A 9,675-nucleotide genomic window follows, 5' to 3' on the forward strand; every position below is an offset into this window, starting at 1 on the left:
GAGTAGCAGAAATTTGCGTAATTTGATTATCTACAATTTTATTATGTTCTAGGATCGAATCAATTTAGGCATCTATGCTCTCCATGTGCTTCTGCATACTAACCAGCATCGCTCTAATTTCTAGCAAGGCAGGGTCGGAAGATGAGGAGGGTTGTTATGGTTGGTTCTTTTGGCCAGCATTGGGGTGGTAATATTTCTGTTGAGTTTGTTGTGGCGCCTGTGATTCTTGTGGAGGTGGTGGATTTTGAACATTGGTGCTCCGGTAGGAAAGATACGGATGATTCCAGTACCCAGGATTGTAGGTGTTGGAGTATGGGTTATTCTTCCTATAAGCTTGAAAGACACTGACTAGCTCCACGAAACTCCTGCAATCTTGCTCCCAATGACCTACAATTCCACAATTTTCACAGAAAGCCTCATTAACATTATTATTAATTGCAGAAACATTAGCTACATTTTCAGTACTAAGATTATCTAATTTCTGGCAGATAGAGGTTAATTGAGCTTGTAAAAAGGACACAGAGTCGACACTATGTTTCCCTTTATTAGCAAAGCCTCTGGGATTCCCATATTGGGAATTATGTATTGTCTTATCTTCAATAACTTGACCTGCATCATCAACATTAAGGTTCATAAACCTCCCACTAGCTGCAGAATCCAATATTATTCTAGATGAATTTCCAATCCCATTGTAAAAGGCTTGGATCAACTGCCATTGTGCCAGATTATGGTGGGGACATTCTCTCTGTAGATCCTTGAACCTTTCCCAAGCCTCATATAGAGTTTCATCGGACTCTTGGGCAAAGTTCTGAATTGCACTCCTTAGTACAGCTGTTCTCTCTGAAGGATAATATTTATTATAAAATTCAAAACAAGAGTTTCCCAGTCAGTTATACCAAATGCAGTTCTATTTAATCCATTAAACCATAATTAGTCTTTTCCACATAAAGAGAAAGGAAAGAGAATCTCCCTGATTTGGTCTTGTGTGACCCCAGCTTGCCTAATGGTATTACAATACTGACAGTAGTCTGCAATATGAAGATTCGGGTCTTCACCCTTAGCTCCACTAAATTGCTTCCTTTCTATCATCGTGATAAATTGGGGTTTAATCTCGAATTGTACCCCATCAAGAGCTGGAGTAGGATTAAGATGTGGAAAATATGTAAGCTTTGGTTGTGAATAATCACAGAGCTTCTTAGGTACCGCTATCTCTGATTCTGGATCTGAAGGAATTTCTGAGTCACTAGAATCAGTTTGAGGGTCTCGGTAATTATTATTATCACAGAACCCGCCAAGATTTTCTTATAGAAGTTCTTTTGTCTATGGAAGGATCGTTCGATCTCAGGATCGAATCAGATATAACCTGATCTGGAACACCTGGGCATAAACAAAGAACTAAAAGCAAATATGAGACTTGCCTCAAAGAACTAACGTTCTCTGAGACATAAAGAAATAGCCTAGACTATAGAAAACAATCAGAAATAAAAATAAAACTGTTTTCCCGGCAACGACGCCAAAATTTGACAGGCTCAAGTCATATTCACCCCTTCATATTATTTATGGATCCCCATAAACCCTAGAAATAAAACTACTCACACATAATTAAATCTAAACTAATCAAAGTAATAAAATAAGACATGATGAAAGAATTAAAGTAAATAACTGAGATTAAAGTAGCAGAAATTGTTACCAAATAATCTGAATTAAGGATTGAGTAAAGAACAAAGTTGTAGAGAGAGAAACTAATCTAAAAGCTAAGTAGAGAGAGAAAATCTAAGAGAAGAATTAAGAAAGAGTAAAAGAAGAAACTAAACTTGCTTAACGGAAAAGTATTTATATTAAGCAAGAATCCTAAACTAAAACAAACTTATAGGACGATTAAAACCTCCTAATAATGACACGCGCCCGATCGGGCTCGCCTTTTCACTCTCAGGTGCGTCTCTCGCGCCCGGCCGGGCGTGAGTTCGGGCGCCAGCTTTTCTTCCCCGCTCGGCTGGGTGCGCCTTCGGGCGGGAGCTCTAATGGCTGGACGACACTCTTGGGCTATTCCTTGGACTTCGATTAGGCTCTAATTCTTCGGGCCAATTTGGATTTCCTCCTCGAGTCTTGAATACTCAGTCCAAATGCCCCAACATCACATATACCGAGCCGTTAATCACCAGTTCGATGGCTCTAGCCGGCCCTGGGCTATAAAAACTGGTTGTGCATCTCCAATGCTCGTGGATACTCCATAATATCTCGGGAAAATGCTCCAAAAGTGCAAATCCCTACAAAAGTCAACCAAATCTACGAAAATACTAGTAAACACCAATTAGTAATAAAAGTGGCTCTAAAGAGCCAAAAACACTACTAATTATGACCAAGGGACGGAGGTAAAATACTATATAAAATGGACATATCAATGACTCTCAAACCATAATCATTCAATCAACCATAATTATTCAATCAATTAAATATACCAATTTAATTCTTGAATAATTAGTGACCACTTAATTAATATTTAATGTTGAATCCTTTTTAATTCTACCTCGGTGCCAACGACACCTAAAACGCATAAAGCGCACAAATCCTATCCCTCGGTGTTAAAAACGCCTTAACTGCACTAAGACACCAACATACAATTTATTCCTCGTGTACACATACACTTATATAGCTCCTTCCTCATGCTTATAGCATCAATAAAAATTATAATGAGACGCATATTCATCTTTTTCGAGATTGTTGTACATCTTCAATTTTATGGAATGACATTTTTGCCAAAGTGTACCAACCAACAAATTTTAATTTTCATCTTTTCAAGAATGAAAATTGGAAAGTTTGGTTGAATTATAATTTGGGGTTAGATAAAAAATGAAAACTGATATTTGTCACAGCTTTTTGGCATATCTGGTTGCAAAGAAATAATATGGTCTTTGAGAATAAGCCTGTTAACTCTTTCTCTTTGTTCACAAAATTTCTCTTAGATTATCAGTTCACTTATACTATCTTGCAGGTGGAGGATAAGAAAAATAAAGGGAAGGCTAAGGTTGGAAGCTCTTCAAGCCTCAACTGGGAAGCTTCAAAGGAAGGATACATAAAAATCAATATTGATGGAGCATGGATGAATCCTGCAACCTCTTTAAGTGGGGGTGTTCTGAGGCATGCCGATGGGACTAGGTATGTGGGATTTTCGTGTAAGTATTCAACAGTTTCTCCTCTTGCAGCAGAACTATATGCTTTGAATGATGGGCTGTCAATTGCGGATGATCTAAGGATTAAGAAGGTTGAAGTTGAAACTGATGTTGAGTCCTTGAGAACCATGTTGCTTACTACGGGTCCAAATCCACATCATGAACTGGCCGCTGTTGTATGTGATGTGGCTACAGTCCTAAGTCTTTTTGAGATTGCCATTATTACACATGTTCCAAGAGAGAAGAACAATCTGGCTCACAAGCTTGTTGTTTTTTGCAAGGAAATGGCACTGGGATACAAAACTCATTACCTTGTACCTGAATGTGTGCATGCAGTTTATGAAGCTGATTAGGTTCATGTCACCACTGCTGCAAATGAAGCTGTTGCTGCTGCTTCACAGATCACTGCAGCTATGTCAATGTAAACCTATGTTAATCTTAGATATGGATGAATTTTGCTTTTGGGGTACTGATATGTAATGTTATGGGTACTAAGGTGGATATGTATAGTGAAGTACTAGTCTTAGTGTCACGGTTCGAGAGTTTTGACACCGGATCGTGCGGCGCGCGCTTGTCTATTAGCGACAAGGACGCAAGCCTAAAGTAAGGGAGGTTCGTAAGCACACAGCAACACGGACCAAGGTATCTTAAGAAAGCACTCGTCAACCACGGGTGCTAAGTCAGGGCTTGTGACGGCTGATAATTCGAAGCGGGCACAAGCGGAACCGACTAGATGAGGGCGTCTTTTGAGGGTCTCTTGGTTTGGTGAGGATGCTTTAAAACAAGGTAAGCACAATATCTATAAAGGCTTAAACAACACACAAGTCTTAAAGCAATAGCAACGGGGTAAAGAGCGTAGATGAATAACCATTCGCTCCCTAAAGAGCTTTATATTGCATTAGTAGAGAATTACAAGTGAACGTTGAAATGACAGTAACACAATAATTTTCCCTAGAGCCTAGAAAATAAAAAGAAAGACTAAAGAGACATTACATAAGGGAAAATACAAGGAAAATAAAGAAGAATACATAATAAAGAGGTTGGATTCTAACATCCTCCCCCACTTAAGCCGTCGACGACCTCGTCGACTCACAAACAAACTTACACACAAAAAGAAAAAGAAATAGCAGCTTCATCCTTCGGTTGCTGGGGAGGTTCTCGTCTTGGATTTGATGTTGGCGCGGTTGCTGTTGTTGCGGCTGTCGTCTTCTGCATCTGGATGATATGGTTTGAGGCGACTAACGTGGAAGACTGGGTGTATCCTCATCCACGTAGGCGGTTCAACTTTGTAAGCACTCTTCCCAATCTGTTTGGTGATGCTGATGGGGCCTTCATATTTTCTGATCAGCCGACGATCCCTTCCTCGAAGAAACTTGAGTTGCTCTGGCAGGACTTTCACCATCACCATGTCCCCCACACTAAATTCCAACGGCCTTCTGTTCTGGTCTTCCCACTTCTTCATTCTCTTCGATGCTCGCTCTAGGTAAGCACGAGCAACTTCCATGTTTTGCTGCCATTCTCGTTTGAACTCTCGTGCTTCGCGGCTTCTCCCCTCTTCGGATGTTGCTATCGTGTGCGGCAGGAGAGGTTGTTGGCCCATCACCAGTTCAAATGGACTTCTGTTGGATGTTGTGCTCTTCTGGGCGTTAAAACAAAGTTGGGCAACATCAAGGAGTTTCACCCAATCCTTCTGATTGGCGCTGACAAAATGTCTCAAGTATTCCTCTAAGAGACCGTTGAATCTCTCTGTTTTCCCATCAGATTGAGGGTGGTGGCTCGAAGACATATTCAAGTCTGACCCCATTAGCTTAAACAATTTCGTCCAGAATATGCTCGTGAATCTCGTGTCTCGATCGCTGACGATGCTTTGCGGCAACCCCCAATACTTCACAATGTGTTTGAAGAACAATGACGCCGTCTCCTCAGCACCGCAGGCCTTCTGCAAGGGAACAAAGGTGGCATATTTTGAGAATCTGTCGATCACCACCATCACAGCTGAATACTGCTCTACTTTGGGGAGACCACTGATAAAGTCCATAGATATGCTTTCCCACGGACGTGACGGAACAGGGAGGGGATCTAGGAGGCCTCCAGGTTTCTGACGATCCACCTTGTCTTGTTGACAAACCAAGCAGGTCTGGGTGTAATGCATAACGTCTTCCTTCATCCCGGGCCAATAATACCCCATGGAGAGTAAGCTTAAAGTCCTTTGCCAACCTGGATGTCCCGCCCACAGAGTGTCGTGGCATTCCTTCAACAACATCTTCCTTAATCCTCCTGCTTTAGGGATGAAAAGTTTTGTACCTTTGGTGAAGATGAGACCATCTTTCATCCAAAAACGTCTGGTCTTCCCTTCTTCAATCATCTTCTTTAAAGTTGTTGTCATCGGGTCATCTGGTAGGTAAGCTCGTACTTGATCCCTAACTGCCGTGGCAATACTGCTTGTAGTCCTGGGGGAAAGCTTGTACGTTGCGGCAAGATCCGTACGCCTACTCAGGGCGTCGGCGACTCTGTTGCTTGCTCCCAGCCTGTAAGTGAACTCCACATTAAAGTCGGCAAGGGCCTCCTGCCAACGAGCCTGCTTTCCCGTCAATTTTGGTTGGGTTAGGAAGTAGCTAGCCGTCGCGTTATCGGTGCGGACAATGAACTTCGAGCCCAACAAGTAGTGTCTCCACCCCTTCAAGCAGTTAACAATAGCTAAGAGCTCCTTTTCTTGAGCTACATATTTCCTTTCTGCATCACTCAACTTCCGGCTCTCGTAAGCGATTGGGTGTCCTTCTTGGAGTAAGACCCCGCCCAAAGCATAATCAGATGCATCTGTCTCAACCTCAAACGGCTTGTTGATGTTGGGGAGCGCTAGGACCGGCTCCTTCATTATTGCTTCTTTGAGCTTGAGGAAAGCCCCTTTTTGTTTCTCTTACCAATCCCACTTGTTGTATTTCTTTAGCAACTCCGTCAAAGGGCTCGCTATTTCAGAGTATCCTTGAATGAAGCGTCGGTAGTAATTAGCTAACCCCAAGAACGACCTTAGCTCCGAGACGTTCCTTGGTGCTTTCCAATCACTAATGGCTTGGATTTTCTTAGGATACATCCTTATGCGGCCTCCTCCTACGAAATGTCCAAGAAAGCTTACTTCTTTTTTCGCAAAAGCACATTTCTCTCGCTTCACGAACAGGTGATGTTGTCTCAATTTCTCAAACACTTTCTTCAAGTGTTCTAAGTGATCTTCAAGGGTGTTGCTGAAGATTACAATGTCGTCCAAGTAGACCACCACAAACTTGTCTAGATAGTCGTGGAAAACTTGATTCATCAACGTACAGAATGTTGCAGGAGCATTTGTTAACCCGAATGGCATGACCAACCACTCGAACGCCCCGTACCTAGTGACGCAGGCCGTCTTTGGTTCATCTCCTTGTGAAATTCGAACCTGATGGTAGCCAGACCTTAGATCAAGCTTGGTGAAGTACACCGCATCTCCTAGCTGGTCGAACAAATCTGCCACCAAAGGAATTGGATAGTGATTCCTCACCGTTAGCTTGTTTAAGGCTCTATAGTCGATGCACAATCTCAAACTCCCATCCTGCTTCTTCTGGAAAAGGACTGGAGCACCATAGGGAGCTCTAGAAGGACGGATAAATCCGGCTTCCAACATCCCATCTAATTTTTTTCGCAACTCTACGAGCTCCGGAGGGGCCATCCGATAGGGACTTCTCGCGGGTGGTCTAGCACCAGGCACCAGCTCAATGCTGTGATCTATGGCCCTTCGAGGGGGAAGAGATTTTGGGAGCTCCTTGGGGAGGATATCTGAATATTCCCCCAATAAATCACTAATGACCTCGGGGATGTCCCCCTCCTCCTCTTCCTCCTTCATTGAGAAAGTAGCGAGGAACGTAGGCTCATTCCTCCTAATCCCCTTCTTGAGTTGCATCGCCGAGAGGAGGGAGCCTTTCAATCCTTTCCCTTCTTCTGCTTGGGTGTGTGTCCGCAAGAGGCATGGTTGGCGGCTTGTCACAAGTAAGGACCCTAGGTGGGGCATCGGGACAGCCTTACTGGAGTGTAGGAAGTCCATCCCGAGAACCAGCTCAAAATCATCCATTGTTGCCACTGTGAAATCCAGAGTCCCACTCCACTCCCCAATCTGCGTGTTCACGTTCCTTGCCACCCCACAAGTTGGCTGAGCTTCAGAGTTAACGGTCTTCATTCGACCTCCACTATGCACGACCTTCAGGCCTAATCTGTTTGCCTCCCACTTGGTGAAAAAATTGTGAGTAGCTCCCGTATCAACCATTGCCCGGGCTTTCTTCCCATTTATCACGACATCAACGTACATCAAGCTGGTGGCTCGGCTTTTGTTCCCGGATGTCTCCTTTTCCATTGCACACATATAATACACTGCCCCTAACTTAGAGGGTTCTTCTTCGCTGACAACGTCCTCCTCTTTGTCATCTCCCTTAGTAGGTTCTGAGGACATCGAGGACAACTTCTTCTGGAGGTTGTCTATTTCCGCCTTGTGCTGGCACTCGAAATATTTATGCGGTCCGCGACAGATTATGCAAGTGAGGGGTCTGTTCCATGATGATGATGAGTCGGCGGACCCACCTCTGTTTGGGGATGTCGCAACTCCGCTCTTCCGTGAGTCCTCTCCCCTACTCCTATATCTGTTCCCAACACTGTTCGAGCTGGTTTGAGAATTACCACTAGTGCTCTTCGGAGTACTTGAAGTTGACCCCATGTTTCCCTTCTTTTGGTTAGGCACCCTCTCTGATGAATAATCCATCAACCTTTCAGCTGCAGCTATAGCACCTGACAAGGTATCAATTTTCTGGCGCCATATCTTTCTTTGGGCCCAATCTTTTAGACCTCGCACAAAATTGAATAGACGGTCTTTCTCTGACATGTCATGGATCTCCAACATGCAAGCCGAATATTCTTACATATTCACGAATGGAGGTCTTGTGTTGCAGAGTCGCAAGCTTAGTGCGAGCAACGAACTCAGTGTTTTCCGGGTAGAATTGAGCCATCAATTCTTTCTTTAGATCTTCCCACGTGTCTACCGACGTCTTCTTAGCTTGGATGTCGGTGTACTTTGTGCGCCACCAGAGTTTGGCGTCGTCCACTAAATACATCGTGGCAGTATCTACTTTTAGCCCGTCCTCCAACTGACAGATACGGAAGTACTGCTCCATGTCAAAGATGAAGTTATCCACTTCCTTCGAATCTCTCGTGCCATTGAAGGTTCGAGGTTTGGGAGGTTTTAATCTAGCACCTCCGTTTCCCCCGAGCCCTCTTTGAGCATGCATCAAGGTTGCACATTTATCTTGTGCCTCGTCAACTACGCCTTGCACAAAGTTAAGCTGCTCCGTCAACCCATCAATTGTCGAAGCAAGCCTCTCTATTTGCTCGGCTTGTTTTATCACAATATCTTCGAGCTTGGGCAACCTTTCTCCCAATATAGCCCACTCTTCCGACTTGCCTTCAAGCCACGCAAGTCGTTCTTCCCATTATTCGAGCGACATTTTTCGAGCAACCTGGCTCTGATACCAACTGTCACGGTCCGAGAGTTTTGACACCGGATCGTGCGGCGCGCGCTTGTCTATTAGCGACAAGGACGCAAGCCTAAAGTAAGGGAGGTTCGTAAGCACACAGCAACACGGACCAAGGTATCTTAAGAAAGCACTCGTCAACCACGGGTGCTAAGTCGGGGCTTGTGACGGCCGATACTTCGAAGCGGGCACAAGCGGAACCGACTAGATGAGGGCGTCTTTTGAGGGTTTCTTGGTTTGGTGGGGATGCTTTAAAACAAGGTAAGCACAATATCTATAAAGGCTTAAACAACACACAAGTCTTAAAGCAATAGCAACGGGGTAGAGAGCGTAGATTGAATAACCATTCGCTCCCTAAAGAGCTTTATATTGCATTAGTAGAGAATTACAAGTGAACGTTGAAATGACAGTAACACAATAATTTTCCCTAGAGCCTAGAAAATAAAAAGAAAGACTAAAGAGACATTACATAAGGGAAAATACAAGGAAAATAAAGAAGAATACATAATAAAGAGGTTGGATTCTAACACTAAGCCTATAGGTTAGGCATTATTTTTGTCGGCATCTATTTTCATTGTACAAATTATATGATGCTTGTTGTAATTAAAACTATGGCAATAGCCTATTACTCCGTAATATAAATATTTTTTGTTTGTGTTATAAAAAGAAATCTTATAAAAACCAAAAATAAACTTTATATTTGCAACGTGTCTTTCGTCCTAACCATTTGTTTTATTATTATTAATAGATAGGTGTGTATTTGTTTTTGAATGTTGTGATACCATTCATTAAGGAAATCTTCTCTTTCCGAACATGACATTTTCAATAATATTATATTTTTCCAACATGACGACGTCGTCATCATCGTATTATCCACATGCTAGTTTAATGTATTGTATTTATTTTTTTTTTTACACCTTTTAATGTATTGTATTTGACTACACTAAATGATTTGTATTATA

The 9,675-nt window shown here is 42.9% G+C and overlaps 1 non-coding gene across 1 annotated transcript; it reads left to right on the forward strand.

Annotated features, from left to right (window-relative positions):
* Positions 1 to 722: 722 nt before the first annotated feature.
* On the forward strand, positions 723 to 829 carry LOC145641266 (small nucleolar RNA R71). Its single transcript, XR_014115321.1, has one exon. It is a non-coding gene; the product is annotated as a small nucleolar RNA R71 (small nucleolar RNA).
* Positions 830 to 9,675: the final 8,846 nt, after the last annotated feature.

This window comes from Chenopodium album, chromosome 7 (assembly GCF_948465745.1).
Source record: "Chenopodium album chromosome 7, dcCheAlbu1.1, whole genome shotgun sequence".
NCBI classification, from domain to species: domain Eukaryota; kingdom Viridiplantae; phylum Streptophyta; class Magnoliopsida; order Caryophyllales; family Amaranthaceae; genus Chenopodium; species Chenopodium album.